Source organism: Micromys minutus (assembly GCF_963924665.1).
Source record: "Micromys minutus genome assembly, chromosome: 12".
NCBI classification, from domain to species: Eukaryota; Metazoa; Chordata; class Mammalia; order Rodentia; family Muridae; genus Micromys; species Micromys minutus.
Genome location: NC_137981.1, coordinates 35,229,780 through 35,245,850, shown reverse-complemented (window position 1 = coordinate 35,245,850; position 16,071 = coordinate 35,229,780). Strand labels below are relative to the sequence as shown.

The following is a 16,071-nucleotide window of genomic DNA, read 5'->3' as shown; positions in this document are numbered from 1 at the left end:
CCTCTCTGCGCTTTGGTTACTCACAGTGCAATCCTACCTGGCCTGTGTCCCCAGATCTCTGCTGTTCCAGGTGGCGAGGGGTCTGAGTGTTTGGTCCGCGCAGTCGGGCTTTCCCCAATGATGCTTTTCTTAAGTGTTTGTGCTGTGAGAATTTACTACTGGTACATTTAAGTAAGAATTAAAAGAAAGGAATTGGAATAATGCTGGAAATAAAAAGGATAAAAGAGTTTAAGGAAAGATGGGCAGAATGGTTGGCAAACATTGTACCAATTGCTGTAGATTACTTTTCAAACTCCACACCACTGTTCAAACCTAAGGCTGAAGTCACAGGGATGGTCAAAGGTCAATGTCCAGGAAAGGGACAAGGATACTGGTTTTCCAGTTATTTATTCACTTGTTTTGTTTGTTTGTTCTGTGTCTGTTTGGAAATGTTGGGAATTGAGCCAGGGTGTCACACACGCTAAGTAAACACTCTACCACTGAACAAGTTAGATTAAAAAAACAAAACAAAAACAAAAACTTATTCTAAAATTTTTATTGGTTTATAAGTGCACACCTGAAGAGAGCATCAGATCCCATTACAGATGGTTGTAAACTACATGTGGTTGGTGGGAATTGAACTGGGGTCCTCTGGAAGAGCAGTCAGTCTTAACCATGCTCTCCAGCCCTCTAGATGTTTTTTAAAAAATCATCGTTGTTTCTGCCTTTTCGAAAATAACCATCAGCACAATAGAAATGTCAGCTCCAAATCAGTTTCCACTCACTCCCTGCTCCACGCTGTGTATCTCTCCATCATGAGGAGGTACAGCCACTACAGTAACTATGGTGGTTTTTTTTTTTTTTTTTTTTTTCAATTAACATTTGGTCCGTAAGGAACCTTTCTTAGATATTTCTGTGAGTTGTGAACTAAAACATTTGTTTTAAAAATACTGGCACAGGTAGGACTTGGAAGATGGAGAGGACCAAAATGTCTTGCACGTGGTTCTCTGACCTCCACACGTGGCACCCGTATAAATGCATGCATGCTTACTGCAACCTCAATACATGTGCACACACACGGAAGTGCACGAGCACAAATACATACATACACTAAACATAAAAATAGTTAAAATAGAACCTACTCCTTTTATGTTTGCCTTTGTTTCCTTAATACCCCTTTCTGTTTGTTCCATGTTTTATGGTGGGACATCCTAATAACCCATCCTCTGCACTAGGTGCCACTGAGCTGGTATGGAAGGAGAAATGCCTGTGGCCTGCTGGCTTCCCATTGTCTTCTTTCCCTCCATTTTACTGGATAAATTTTTAAAATGTTGAGGATGATGACTTCTCTTTTTTACTCCAAATGAACTCAACTGCTTTCTGTAATTTAGTAACTAAGATGACACATGGAATCACTTCCCAGAGTTGAAAACCACAAGCTTAAGCAATCTCTTTGATACAACACATCATTTTTAACTTGAGTTGACCCATACTTGGAGAGAGGGAAGGGAGGATTCAAAAGCAAGAAATGCACCTATTGGTTTAGGGAACGTAGAAAGGAAATAATTGTGCTCTGACATAACCAAAGTGTAAAGCATTTTTATCCAGTATTATTTATTGGACATTATTTCTTCCAAGAGCCTCGTCCACTCCTGCCAAACAGCCTTCTTCAGTATTCCTGCTTCAAGCCATTCACACTATAAAATGTCAGCTTTGGCTAGGATTTTTTTTTTTTTTTTTTTTTTTTTTTTTTTTGGCCAGGAACATTTTTTTTCTCTTCCTTTCTGTTTATTAAAATCTGTTTTGTAATAGGGCTCTTGAAATCCAAACTCGGATTCCTTCAACCCAAACTTATTTTAACGTTCACAGCACTTATAACCTGTTCCATGCTGTCTAAACCTTTTAGGCCTTTTCCAAATCTAAAAGCAAAAAAATTAAACTCTCATAGAACACATGTCAAATAGTATAGGCACATTTCAAATAATTCTAACTCCCCTTTATAACTCACATATTGTCTTATAATTTCACGGGAATGCAAGGGTAACCCTGTTAGATTTATTGTTGCCTGCTACCTCAGCAGTTTTGTGCTTCTCTAGATTTCTTGGTTGGGATCATTGTTATCATTGTAATTGGCAACCAATGCTCTGCTATTTCCCCCAGGTTTGCCTTAGCGTGTGCTCTTTTTAACAACAGAAACTTCTACAGTTCAAATCTAGGTTGTAGAGTGTCCCTCCCATGGAGGAACCCTTTCCTTAGAGTAGACTTCAACAACTGGAAGTAAATGAGGGATATTGGAGGTCTTTGGGTCCAGGTGACTGTTACTCATATCCTGTGTGAGCGTACTGATACTTCAGGAGCTTTGGCTTCCCTCCATATACTTATTTTTCTTTGATTCTTTGTCTGAGGAGGAAAAAAACAAACCTGTTGAAAAATTGTCTCTGATTTCCTTGTGTTCCTCCCGTGCATTCATTTTGTCTTCACAAAGAGATGGAAGTTTGTGTAAAGCCAGAGGCTATGATTTGGACTCACTATCTCTGCCGCTTAATATGCCCTCCCAGTAAGATCGAGGCCAATGGGTTCTGATGTCCTCACTATTTTGTTGAATAATTGGAACAGTCACAGAGTCCTTTTGAGGTTCTCAGACCCATGGCCAATTATGAGCCATGCATTTGGCAAGGAGCATCATCTGTGAACACCCATCTCCGAAACCAAACTGAGTCGAACCTCCCCCACGGAGAGCAGACTCTTGCCTGGGCATCTGTGACATCTGAAGGTACCATAGGCATGTGTGTGAGGACCTTTTTGGGAAGTTCAGACTCACTTCATCCTAGCTCTCATCCAAATAAATCCCAAGGCATTATTTTAAATGTTTAAACACTGTCACCTTCAGGATTTGCCTAGAGAAAGACCAGACAAAGAACACAGCCCTAGTCTTATAAAGGTCTTAGGGTCTAGAAAACCCCCAACTTCCCAGAGAAATAAATGAAAGTAAACAATGTGCAAATACCTCACTGACACGAGCCTGCAGCTTCCCTTGTTCTCACACTTGATCCCTGCTTTAAAACAGTGCTGCCAACTAGACAGGCCATAGGTATCTGCTGAAGGGTGAAAGAGATGAATCAACCTTTCTGTTTAGATTGTAGGGTTGGTTCACTCTACAAATATTTACTGAGCTCCTCTGATACAAGTATACCATTTATGCTGGGGAAGAAAAACAACAGCACACGGAGTTGATGTATACTATGTGTCACAGACCCAGGCCCAGGGCCAAGGCCCAGAAAAGGTCTAGTGATCTTCAAGTTCCCTAGTGCAGTTGTTCCTAGCATACACATCTTTTATCAGGTTCTTAGTTCTACATCCATAAGATAGATAAATAAGCCTACCCCATCTCCCCAAGGGGCAAACAAAGGAGCTGCTGACTCTTGGTGCAGCCTGGTGTGGGGTAGGGCAAAGATGGCTCCAGATGGCCACTTCTGTGGCACCCTCCTTTTCTGTCCTGGTTGTAAGCAGACTGAGCAGTTAGTACAAATGGACAATTTCCTGCCTCCCCCCCAAGGCTTCCTCTACTCAGGCTCTGTTTCAAATATTATTACCAAAGCCTACCAGTAAGTAATGTTACCTTTGATTTTTTTTTTTTTTTTTTTTTTTTTTTTTTTTTGTGGGCACCACAGACCAGGCAGCTCTTGCCTTCAGCATCTGCATGCTGCCTCTCCCAGTACTGCCAGCCAGCTCCCCAACCACACACACACACACACACACACACACACACACACACACACACACACACACATACGTCCTCATGACCATTGATTTCTTTGCTGTTCACAGTGAAAGTGATGATCCACAGTGAGGCCTGGGCTGCAAGCTCTCAGCTTTAATTATTCATCCTTATGAAGAACAATTCCCCTCCTGTGATTTCTTCTCTCTATCCCTGACCTGAGCACACAAACCTCTTTCCTTCTCTCCCCATAGCACCTTGTGTGTGGAAGGGTCTTTTAGGGGTGCATGTCTTTTGTGTATGCCTTTACTTTGTAGCCTATTTTCTGCCAAGGGGGTCAGGAGGGTGCGTGGAAAAGCCAGATGGCTCCTCTCTTCCCTCAGGAAATGTGCTATTTAGCTGGGCACCTTCCCAGCTCCAGGCAGGGTTGAGATTCCAGGGTTTGGAGAAGAGCTGGTGCAAATGCCACTGTCCCCAACTTGACAGCTCCAGATTCCTCCAGGCTACACACTTTTCTACTTCACTGCAACTGGCTAAGGTTTTCTGCCAGGAACAGCACTTTAGGAGACATTAGGTAGGGGAGGAAGGAGAACTGATGGGGAAGAGAGCGGATGGGGAGGAGAGCAACTGGGATATTTATTGCCTCTGCTCAGACCCAGGTTTCCGTTATTCTAATCCAACCGAATGAAGAAACCAGTGTCCATGAACAGAAAAGCAGAGGACTAACACAGTTCAGCCCTGAACATCCTGAAGATGCCTGCTCCCTCCTCCCCAGGAGTCTCCATGCCCATTCCCCACTCCTCCTCTCCTTAACTTTTGAACAGACAAGCAGTTTAACTGGCCAGACCCCGGGAACTTATTTGTATGCAGCACAAATTTCAGAATCTGTTCTCAGCCTGTGCCGAGTGAAAAATGGCCTGCATTTTCTTGATAGCCCATGTGGTTGTAAAGAATAAATGGCTAATGAATTACAGATGAACATTGACGCAAATTAATCTTCCCGCTGTCCCTGGGTTATATGGCAGCCATTTAAAAGTTTAATCAATACACTAAAGTTGAAAACATGCAGGCACTGCAGTTGCTTGGATGTAATAAACATCAGAGGGAACCGGGAGGCTCGCACCCACTCCATGTATCATAATGACAGGTATTTATGTTTAATGGACTAAATATTTTTTATTGGAAGGGAGCAAATGTCAGCTTAACTTTGTGAGCCCCGCATTCAACTTTCCTTTGAGGTTGGTGAATGACGGCTGACGTGTCACTGGAAACGAAATGTTACAGGGGGGAAAGAGTCACCACGGAGACAAAGCGAGGATCAGGAGCTGCTGGGAGACCATGGCGCAGTGGTTACACAGTGCAGCAATTCATTAAGGAAAACGTAAACCCCGATATTCCTAATGCTGCTGTAAAGTGCTTTACTGGGAACAGCTTTAATGGTTATTAGCGAAAACAAGTGCCCAGATCTGCCAGATATCCTGTTCGGTGCAGGCTTTTGTTTGAAAACTCTTTACCAGGTCATATTTGCTGGAGATTTATAATTAGTCTCTATTCTTAATGTGAGAAATGGAGGCAAACAGCGTGATGGCTCTCAGCCCTTGGATTTCATAGATCTTTCCTTCTGAAAGCTGTCCAATGGCTTTAAATAACCATGTGTTCTCTTCTGGAATACTTATATCTTAATTACTTTTCAAGTCTATATTTTGCAGCACCGCTGTGTGTCTGGCTGGACTGTGGAGGCTGAGGGAAAGGGGACATGGCCAGGCACTGTGCCATCTCTTCCAGGAGACAGAAACAAGGCCAGAGATGGCTTCCTCTGACCACCAAAAAAATAAAAAATAAAAACAAAAACAAAACAACTATATATATAGCTTTTTTAAATTTTAGATTTTTTCCCCCTTCCTAACTAAAACAGACCAAAGATGTCACCCCTGCAGAATAGAAGGATTTGGAAGAAATGGCATTAACAGTGCCATGTAGTACTTAAATCATCTCTGTCTTGTACCGCCATTTCTTCACCGTGACGTCACACTTCAACAGCTCTTGAAGAACTGCCTTCTGAAACATGCCACTGAGAATTTGTACCTCAGTGGCTGCAGAAGAGCCTTCAAAACAAGCTACTTCCTGACACATTTCTATTTATTACTAAAAATAAAAACCTTGTGTCTTCAGACATGGTTTAAAAAAAACAACAAGAGTTATATTTTCCTGAACCTTTGAGTCAGAGGTGGTCAGTATTTTGTAACATTCAACTATCCAACCAAGGGTTTACTGGCCCCTATCTTCTCAGAAGCCAAATAGGGAAAGATTTGGTAATGAAGTAATAGCTTACTGTTAACTTGACATGCTACCAGCTACTGACCTCAACTCCCACCCTGCCCGAAGTTCTGAACTTGTCTAGATTGCTTGTGGGAGCTCCTCTCACTGTCTTTGTAGCTTCGCCTGCCCATTTGCCCAGTTTGTTTCTGCCATGTGAAAGTGAAGAGCCACAGCATGGGGGAGAGGTGAGAACACAACTGGTCTGTTGTTGGTAGATCTCCAAGACCTGGCAAACCACTGGCTCTTAGAAAGAACAATTATGCAGGTAAAGGACCATTGGTTCTTACAGCCCTTAAAACCTACAACTGCAGCCATGTTTTGACCATGTATTTTGATTTCTAAATATCATGGTAGTCATTTTATCTATCATTATCTTTTTATAGCTCTCGAAGGGCAATGCTGTTGTCCCCACCCAGGCAAAACAAATAAACAAGGGCCAGAAGTCATTTACTCATTATTCATGGTCATCAGTAGAGCACAGTGATCCAAGCACTTGAACCTAGAGCTTTAAATTAATCTCTATCAGCAGCCACACAGTATTCACTCCTGTCCCTGCCTCTCCAATAGTCACTGTTGATGACATTTTAATAAGTGACCTAATATTTTATCCCAGTTCACAGTTACCCCCACAACTGACGAAAGAGTAGAAGGATGAGGCTCATACTTCCCCACGAATATCTGATAGCCTGAGACTTTTCATACAGCAAGGCAATCGCCTTTGAAATCTCAGCATTGTCTATGAAGTCACAAACTGGGTGGCGTGGCCCTAGGATGCCCATCGTTCATATCTGAAGAAGCAAAGGAACTCTGATGAATTGTGTAGGTGCTATTTTCCTCCCACAGAATGATGAAAGAAGGCCACTCAGAACTGTTAAGGGCCTGGAAGAGCTTGTCAGTAGCCTCTGAATACATTCTGCCTCTCTATCCCATTATACTTCACATGTGACTGTCACCTTCATGTTCAGAAATGGTTGTTCCTGCTCCTCATGTCATCCCAACATTCTAGGCAGGATGAAGAAGAGATATATTTTCCCTGCTAGGCATTGTTTTAAGTTTTTTTTATAAACAACTTCCTTCTGATGTGTGTCTCTTTATCACTCACTAGCCACAACTATTTCAGTGAGAAACTAAATAATTGAATATTGCTGCTTTCTTTCCCTTACAATATAGGAGGTTAGGGCATGAGACATCCCAACCAGTATGCCTGCAGCAGAAGATAAAGCACATTTTTGTGTTCCTACAAAAGATATGTCTTGTGAAACTCTTTGTCTATATCAACGTATGACAAATGTGATCACCTTATTACAGAACATTGTTAATTACTTCTCACTACAGAGTAAGGGAGACAGGACTTAAACTACCTTTGGCTGTTTCCACCCAAGACCTGTTTCCTTAGCTGCCATTTTGATCCCATGAAATACAGTTGTATTTCACTCAAGTTCACTGTAGACATGCTTCCATCTGAGGTCACCATAGAGTCTGCCTCTTTGACCAAAGCATGTGGCTTCACGTTTCATGTGCCATTGCCTATCATTTTGTAGTCATCACTAACAGAGTCTCTCCAGTGACTGAAAGTGGGCTCTGCCAACACATTGCCCAGATTTGGTGTTGGCTCTTCCAGTCCTGATTTTCTTAGGCATAAGTAAGGCCATGTGCCTCACTTCCTACTTAGATAGTTAAATGGGGCAAATGGTTCCTAGAGCATGTGTGGGTGGAGAGGATTAAGTGCTCAGTACAGTGTCTGGACCTCAGTTGACACTGCTAATAACTGTCACCTCTGCTGTCCATAATAGTGGTATTTCACCCTGAGTACATGAACAACTCGAACTTCAAGATGCCAGATTCACCTTATTTTCCCTCTTGGCATTCTTCCAGAACACCCAGCAAGGTTCCGGTCCATTTTGAAGATACCAACTAAAAACCCATCCCCTTCTAGACCCACACTCATGAGCTTTTTAATAGTGACTGTGCTCCCAGCTTCCTCTGCTGAGTCCCCTCTGCTGGGAAGTGCCTTTATTTGTGTTTCAGGGCTGTTCCAATGGCTGACAATGCATTCAGTTTTACTGACAAGCACAATACACAGAAATGCTTAGTGTTAGCAATAATGATTTTAATCATTCATGAGTCAACAACATTTGCACACTGCAACTCTGAAACACATAAAAGACTCTGTAGTGGTTAGAACAGCCATCATTCTTGGGCCAGCTCAGGTATGAGGCTATTAAGAATAACCACAGCCAACTGGTAAGAACGTGTGGAGCATATCCTGTGAGCCAGGGCCAACACTGTTGGGAGGACATAGTTTTCACAGTGCACAGGAGGAAACTAGAGGGTGGATATCATGGAACGAGGCTAACCCTAAATAATAAGCAAACACAAAACGCTATTAAACTACCAGAGATAATTCAACTCCAACCGTGGTGCTGTTGGGTCCATAGTCAGATTTTGTAAGTTTGTGTTTTATTCTCAAAGTTTTAATATTTTAATCATATAGAAATTAATAACTAAATAGCCATTGGTTTTGAAAAACATTTTGTTCCTATACATTGAAACTAGAAAACATTTAATTGATTGAGTCCAAATATGCTACCTTAGGAGTCTACTCTAAAAGGAACAAAAAGGGGGAAAAAGTGTTTAGTAGGAGGTTCTCTTCTACCATGAGAGTGTCAGGGATCAAATTTAGATCATGGGCCTTAGTGGCAAGTGTCTCGCCTACTGAGCTATCTTGCTAGCATTTTTTCTTTATACTTTGTTATCAACCTGTGCATGTAACAAAATAAAAAATAAAATGAGAACCACATTATGGTCTTTGTTTAAATTGTCACAGAAGAAAAAGTAACAATAGAGCTATATTGGATAGGAAGCTTCAGCTATAATTAATGTCCCAAAATAAACAAGATACCTCTATATAACATGAATTGGAGATGTAGACAACTTGAGTTATTATAATAGTACCCAAAGCCAGGCCTCTCTGACATTTTAAATAATATTTTGAAAATGTATTATTTATTTTAAATGCATGTGTATATATAATGCCTGACCATATGTACAGTATATGCATGCAGGAGCCTGTGAAGATCAGAAGAGGGCCTCCGATTCTCTCAGAATGGAGTTAAAGGAAGTTGTAAGCCATAATGTGGGTGCTGGGAATCAAATCCAAGTAGGAAGAAGGAGCAGAAGGCAAGGTGACATCACTGTGCTCAGCAAGACATGGGCTCTGTGTTGAGACAGAGGCAGTACAGGTGCCATCAGATTATGGGTTCTCATTGAGATTTTGATTCTGAATCTGACACTCAGGAGCAGGGTGACTATAACAAAGGTTTCTGTGTCAGTTGCACCAGGAAAGCCTCTAGAACCTTCTTAATCCAGTGTCATGTGCCTTTCCACCAACACCTGTGTGCAGTGTCCCCTGAGTCCCATTGCCATCCTACACCTCTGCAGTCTTCCTGTCTCTTTTTCTCCCTTTCTGAGATAAGTTTAATTCACCAGCTTCTAGAATTCCAGCAGATGATGTGATTGTTCTGATTCCAAAAGGTGTGGGGAAGACTAATTAAAGCAAAGGGATTCGAGCACTCAGTTAATGCCAGTCACTGGCAAGGCCATTATAGGCAACATCTTATTAATTATGGGCATTAAGCAGGACCTTTATACTCATTTTGCAGGTGTACATATTCAGGCACAGAGATCTGAACCCAAGTTCACTTTCGAGCCTATGACCTTGAATCTCTGACTTTGGTTACTGAAGAATTATGAAAAAAAAGAGAAAATGTTAAAAGAATAGAAGTGTCCAGCGTCAGAAATCAGGTTCTACTGCAAGCAATCTTCAGACTACCCCAGACAGAGAGAGAGATCCAGACCCTTGATTATCAGTAGTGTGACAAAGGGTCCCAGTTCCCCAGAGATGACACATCTTAGCCTCCTACTTTCTACCCACCCTTCCTAGGTTCTGTGAGGGCACCTTGACCTGTGCAAGAAGATTCTTTGAATAGCATCCTGCTTTATTGGAAAGCTTTCCCATCTCAGATGGAAACAGGTCACTCATTGCTGAGGCCACTTCCTCCACAGCAGTATGGATAGTCCAGAATGAAGAGATTTAATGACTACTTTGATTTTGTTTCTTTGATTTTCATTATTTTCCGAAGATTAGGTCTTTAAAGTCTGAGCCCAAGGGCTTGTCTGTCAAAGGAAAGTGAAGTTACTTTCCACAAAAATTGAAGAGTATGTCTTAGCCCCACTAGCAGCAGACAGGTCATGAAAAGACCTATATTGGGCTGTTGATGGGTTCCCCAAAGCAAAGGGCGTGGGTGTCTCATACCAGTCTCTTAGGAAACTCTTTTCCCTTGCTTGCAGGCAAAAGCCCAAAACTACTGAAATTTGAAAATGTTCTTGGCTCTAAAAAATAATGTTTTGAGAACTTCATACATGAACCTTGCATCTTGTCTGTGCCCCCTTACAAATTCATAATCTTTTGTTTAATTATCGCCGTGTGTGTGTGTGTGTGTGTGTGTGTGTGTGTGTGTGTGTGTGTGTGTGTGTGTGTGTGTGTTGGAAGAGAGATCCCATAGAGTCTAGGTAGCAGGTAGCACTACCTATATGCACACATATCCAGGGTTGACCACTTGGGACTAGACAACCTATGAGTAATTCCACCTGTGGAGAAAACTGATTCTTAGTCTCTTGCTGTTGCCCACTGGCAGCCCTTCATCGATAGGCATGGCTTTACACATTGTCTCTCTCCACATTAGCATGTCAGCTGGTACTGCCGTGCTTGCTTGGTCAGGCAGTCATGATGTTGAGACTTCAGAGTGCATTTTTCCCCCTATCATTTCTAGGGGATACCTGGCTCCCTGTCATTCAATTCTTTCTCAGAGTGAGTCAGAACAGTTGGGACAAAGCCTGAGATGTGATAGATTTGTGCACCACAGGCTATAGGAAAAAGGGGTAAAAGCTTTGGACAAGGATTTTTACGAACTGCATCATAAATTGATTGGGTGGCCCCCAAGGAGAATGGAAACGCTATGCCCAAAGCTTCATGGATTTGAATTTTGTTCAGATCTTTCCATTTTATGGGCAATCTGTAAAAGAAAGAAGGCAAACTAACATGAACTACCTCCTAAGATGCTTTAAAGGAGCAAGCGATAAAATGATCCATATTAGCTACTTCCCACAGTGTACTCAAAGGAAGCTCAATACGGAGAGATGTGCTGATGTGGGGTGGGGGACAAAGACCATGCTAAGCTCTGCTGTGTGAAACAGCTCTCCGGAACATTCTCCTTGAAAAGAAGATTTGTCATTGTAGCTAGAAAGCGCACGTTGAACATTTCATCACAAAATGAAGCACAGCTCTCTTAAAAAGCCAGGAGTCACAAGAATACTGCACTCTGCAGCCTTCTATAGGCCATAGATCCCCGAAATGGCCTTTGGTATAAAGAAAGTAACACAGAACTTGGAGTGAGGGTAACTGAAAACTAACAAGAGGTTTTTTTTTCTCTGTAATATTTTGTCTCCTTGAATACATGGCTGCTTTTTTTAACTGAGTGCTGGGAATAACAAAAGCTACCTAGCAGGCCTGGAGATGCCACGAGATGATGTTCTATAGAATCCTGTACAGGGAGTGGACAAATAAAAACTGATGCCTTGGAGAGGTGCAGTAGCCAACATGGCTCTATTTGGGCATCTTCATAGGTCTCCTGCCTTGGTCTCCAGGCACAACCTGAGGCAGAGGAGATGTCTACAAAAAGCATCCCTAGAATTGAGAAACCCCCACCCTCCTTTTTAATGAATGGTCTATGGATTTATTATGCACTGTAGCACTGGTAAGATACATGCTCTCCCTATCAGTCACCACAATGTGGTCCTGTTTAGAGTGTTACAGGCTCTTCAGGGCCTTGGGAATATGTTGAGGGCTCTTCTTCTATGAGAGTCCAGCATAGGTGCTGAACTTCCCAGGAAATGCAATTGCCCATCTAAGAGTGCATGGCAAGACTTCATGTCTTTCACTGTCTAACATATGGGAAATTCATGCTGGGAATCTGCAGCTCTGTGAACAGAACAGCCAGGGTTAAAAGTTAGAGTTCTTGGTGGGGGGAAAAAAGAAGCATGCCATCTTTTGCTGTGGTATGTTGGAGAGATGACTTTGTTCAACTCGGATTGGCTGAGGCTGGTTGGTTTTTTTTTTTCTTTCCTGTGTTACTAAGAGTGTTGTCTTCAGTGAATGAATGCTGACTGTCAGGTTATCTACATCAATTGTCCTGTTCGCACGTTCTTACCATGTTAGCACAGTGAGGTTCTATTCACTTTTGAATATCGAGCCGTCCTTGCATTTCTCAGATAAACTTTATGTGGTCCTGTTGTGTTGTATTTTTAAGTATTGCTATAGCCTCTTTACAGGCTTTTGCTGCAGAGTGTTGCACTCAGGTCCATGAGGTAAGCCATTCTATAGTTTTTAATATTATAGTTTTTAAGTTTTGGTGTCAGTATAGTTGCTGGCCTCATAACATAATTGAATGAATGATTCTATTTCTTCAGTCCTTTGAAAATGTTTCCTAAATTTAAAATTAATATTTTGTTATGTCTCTGGTTGCATTTGCTATTGCTATTTGGTCTGGTGGCGTCTTCTTTGGCCAATATGGATATTGAGTATTTACTTGTGTGTGTGTGTGTGTGTGTGTATGTGTGTGTGTGTGTGAGAGAGAGAGAGAGAGAGAGAGAGAGAGAGAGAGAGAGAGAGCTTTTATTTTAATATAAAAAATTCACCTTCTTTGGAGATGACTTTTAATCACCATAGCCAGTGGGTAACAACTGGAGATTTTACAATTTAGTGACAGATACTTCTGACCTCTATTAGGTCTTCTGTTCCATGGGTGCAAATATATATTCCATTTTTATTTACCAGGTGTTCTAACCACATTCTGACTTCTAGGGACAGTGATGTACACTCTGGGTACAAAACTGAAAGAGAAAGCATCCTTGACTGTACAGGGATTGTATGTAAATGCGAGTAATGAGCAAATGTTTGGATTGGCTGTAGTGGGCATGTGTAAGGATCTATGGTAGACAGAACATGGAGTGAGAATAGAGAGGAATGGTGCCCAGGGAAGCTGGGAATGTATTTAAGGTGAAGGGACATTTGAAAAGAACTTCAGAGATAAGAGGATTGCATGTGACATAGGGGACACAACTGTCACCTGAGTTACCAGAAGATATGTGAGGGAGCAAGCCCCCTTTACCTTCTGGTACAGTGATAACACTCACTTCAGGGATTTGTTGTTTCTATCAAGGAACCAACCCACTAAAGAGGAAAATGAACCAACTCCTTTGCCTTAGACATCACAGCCCTTCTGTTTGTGTGTTTCTCAGTAGGACTTTCCCTAACGCAGAGTGGACTTGGTCCATTATTGCTCTTCAGTAGTTCATTGATGCTTAGAATTTTTCTTCATTTAAACTACTTTTTTTTTCATAGTTGTAACAAGAAATTCGCATCTTCTCCAAAAAAAAAAAAAAAAAAAAAAAAAGGTGGCTCTTGAAAAACGGTCATGAATACTCCATTTCAATCATAAGCCAGGAAAAGTCACTTATTGGTGGAGAGGATGGGCAGAGAGAAGATGAGAAGGAGACAATACAGGAATCTGAACACATGGGTGTCAGTGTGTGGACAGTGGACAATTGCTACCAAAGTTCACTGACTATAATCACTGCCAACTCTCCCTTCAGTGTATGTTACATGTTAGGCCACCTCAGTCTGTTCTAACGGGATTCTGCCCAGTTCCCTGGCCTCTTGCTAGATCATGAGAAACTGTCTTTGTATCAATCAATTCACAAACACCGCGAGCTCACCCAGGGTGAAACCAGAGTAGTGATTCGCAACCTGTAGGTTGCGACCTTTTGGGGGTGACATATCAGATATCCTGCATGTTTAATATCTGCATTATGATTCATAACAGCAATAAGATTACAGTTTTGAAGTAGCAATGAAATAATTTAAGGGCGTGGGGGTCATTCCCACCATAAAGAAGTCTCTTAAAGGGTCACAGCTTTAGGAAGCTTGAGAAGCACTTACCTAAAAGCTGTGTAATAGCTGAACTGTGTGCGTGTTTGCTTTACAAAGAATATGGGTGTTGCCTTGTCGCTTTGCACACCATACTGGCTTCTAAGGACATCTGTTTCCATCTACCAGCTTGCAGATTCATTGCTTTAATTAATTAATGGAAGTGCTTTGGAAGTTAGGGCCTCTATCCTCCATTTCCATTTCAAGGTACCTAGTGACTTCTGTTTTAAAAATAGATGCCATTTAATTGATTAGCTTACTCTGATCCTAAGGCAAAGCTTAAAAGGCTTGTGACAGTATCAGTGATTTAAGTATTCATGAGTGTTTAGGTAAAGCCCGAAAGCCCAGAATTACTCTGGAGTTATTGTCATCAGGATTCTTAGCTCCGCGAATAGGCTTGTTAAATGCATGTGGTCAATTCAAAGGAACGAAGTATTATTGAGGATTTCCAAAATATCAGTCTGGGACTGGAGAGATGATGCTTGTTACTCTTCTAAAGGATCCAGAGTTCAGTTCCTAACACTTGGTTGAACAGTTCACAACAGACTTTAACTCCAGCCCTAGGGGACACCACACCATTTTCTCTCTCTCTCTCTCTCCCTCTCTCTCTCTCTCTCTCTCTCTCTCTCTCTCTCTCTCTCTCTGTCTGTCTCTCTCTCTCTCTCTGTCTGTCTGTCTGTCTGTCTGTCTCTCTCTCTCTCTCTCTCTCTCTCTCTCTCTCACACACACACACACACACTGGATAGTCATTATTCACTGTGTGCAGTGAAGGACTCTGTTATTGGGTCTTAACAGACTGTTGGACACAGGATCCTTGCGGTCACGCTCACAGAGCTTGGATTTTGGAGATGCTCATGCACTCAACACAACCTGTGAATTACAAGTAATGGCTTTCTACCACTACCCTGTGGTTTTTCTATGCAGGTCATTTGCTCTGTGAGGTTTTGCTATGCAGGTCAAAATTTTACTTAGTGCTGCTGTTGCACAGAGATGACCATGGCAGATATTTGATGAGTACTATTTTATGCAAATGACCTTTGATGATCTTATATTTTCCCAGTCTGAGGCAGGATGAGAAAAAACAAAAACATCTTATTCATCAAAGCAAAGAATGTTTTTTGCTTACTAAATTTCACATTTTTCTTTCTCGTCTTGGAGGTCTTTTCTTCGAGTTCATAGTCTCCTATCAGGAGTAATATGTTTTAGCCTAAGAAATGTCAGTGGATGGGCTTTGAGTAGGTCAGTGAGCAAGACATTGAAAGGTGTCTTAGATATCCTTTCTCTCTTCACTGCCTAATGTCCACAGGAGAACTGAGTAGGAGACGGTTTATCCAAAGAAACCACACACACAGGGAGCTGCCTGCCCTGGTCTTGGGAATGGGAAAGATGGAAACAACCATTATGTTAGGCATCAAGTGGAAGGGCTAATTTGCTGCCTCAGCCGGTTCCCTTGTTATTCATCTAGAACAGTTCCAAAAAATTGATAAACTTTCAGGGTATATGTCCAGATATGTCATCATTTGGCAAGAATAATACATATGCAGTAGCTAGGCTCCTCTAAGTTACCAGAAGAGGTGACAAGCAAGTGTCCATCATCCTCATTTTTGGCATGACCTTAATGTAAGTCTTGTGGCCTGCAAAAAATTCATAACCCTAGACTACACAGCAATGAATATTAGTGAGAAGGCTGTTTCTTAGTTCCATCCTTCTTCCCTGACTTACCATCTCCATTCCATCTACATCAGAAATTATAACCAATACTCATCCACTTTAATGTTGAATGTTTGCACATTGCCTGTCTTCTGCTACTGGCTAGCCATGGCAATTCCCCTGTCCTGTTTGAAGGCAAAGTAGGGCCTCAGTCGATGGTGAATGACATGAAGAGGCATGGCCCAAGGACTAGGAGGCCTGTTCTTGTCAGGCATTTTGTATTCTGAGTTAGACCAGGGCTTACACTTGAGGAAAGGGGAAGAAGGACTGAGTAAATGCAGTAGAGAGAGGGGAGGAG

At 41.9% G+C, this 16,071-nt stretch overlaps 1 protein-coding gene across 2 annotated transcripts in view; it reads left to right on the top strand.

Moving 5' to 3' along the window:
• Positions 1 to 16,071, top strand: part of LRMDA (leucine rich melanocyte differentiation associated) — a gene marked incomplete at its 5' end in the record, with an annotated part of 952,780 nt that overhangs the window by 915,448 nt on the left and 21,261 nt on the right. The gene's annotated exons all lie outside the window — the stretch shown is intronic.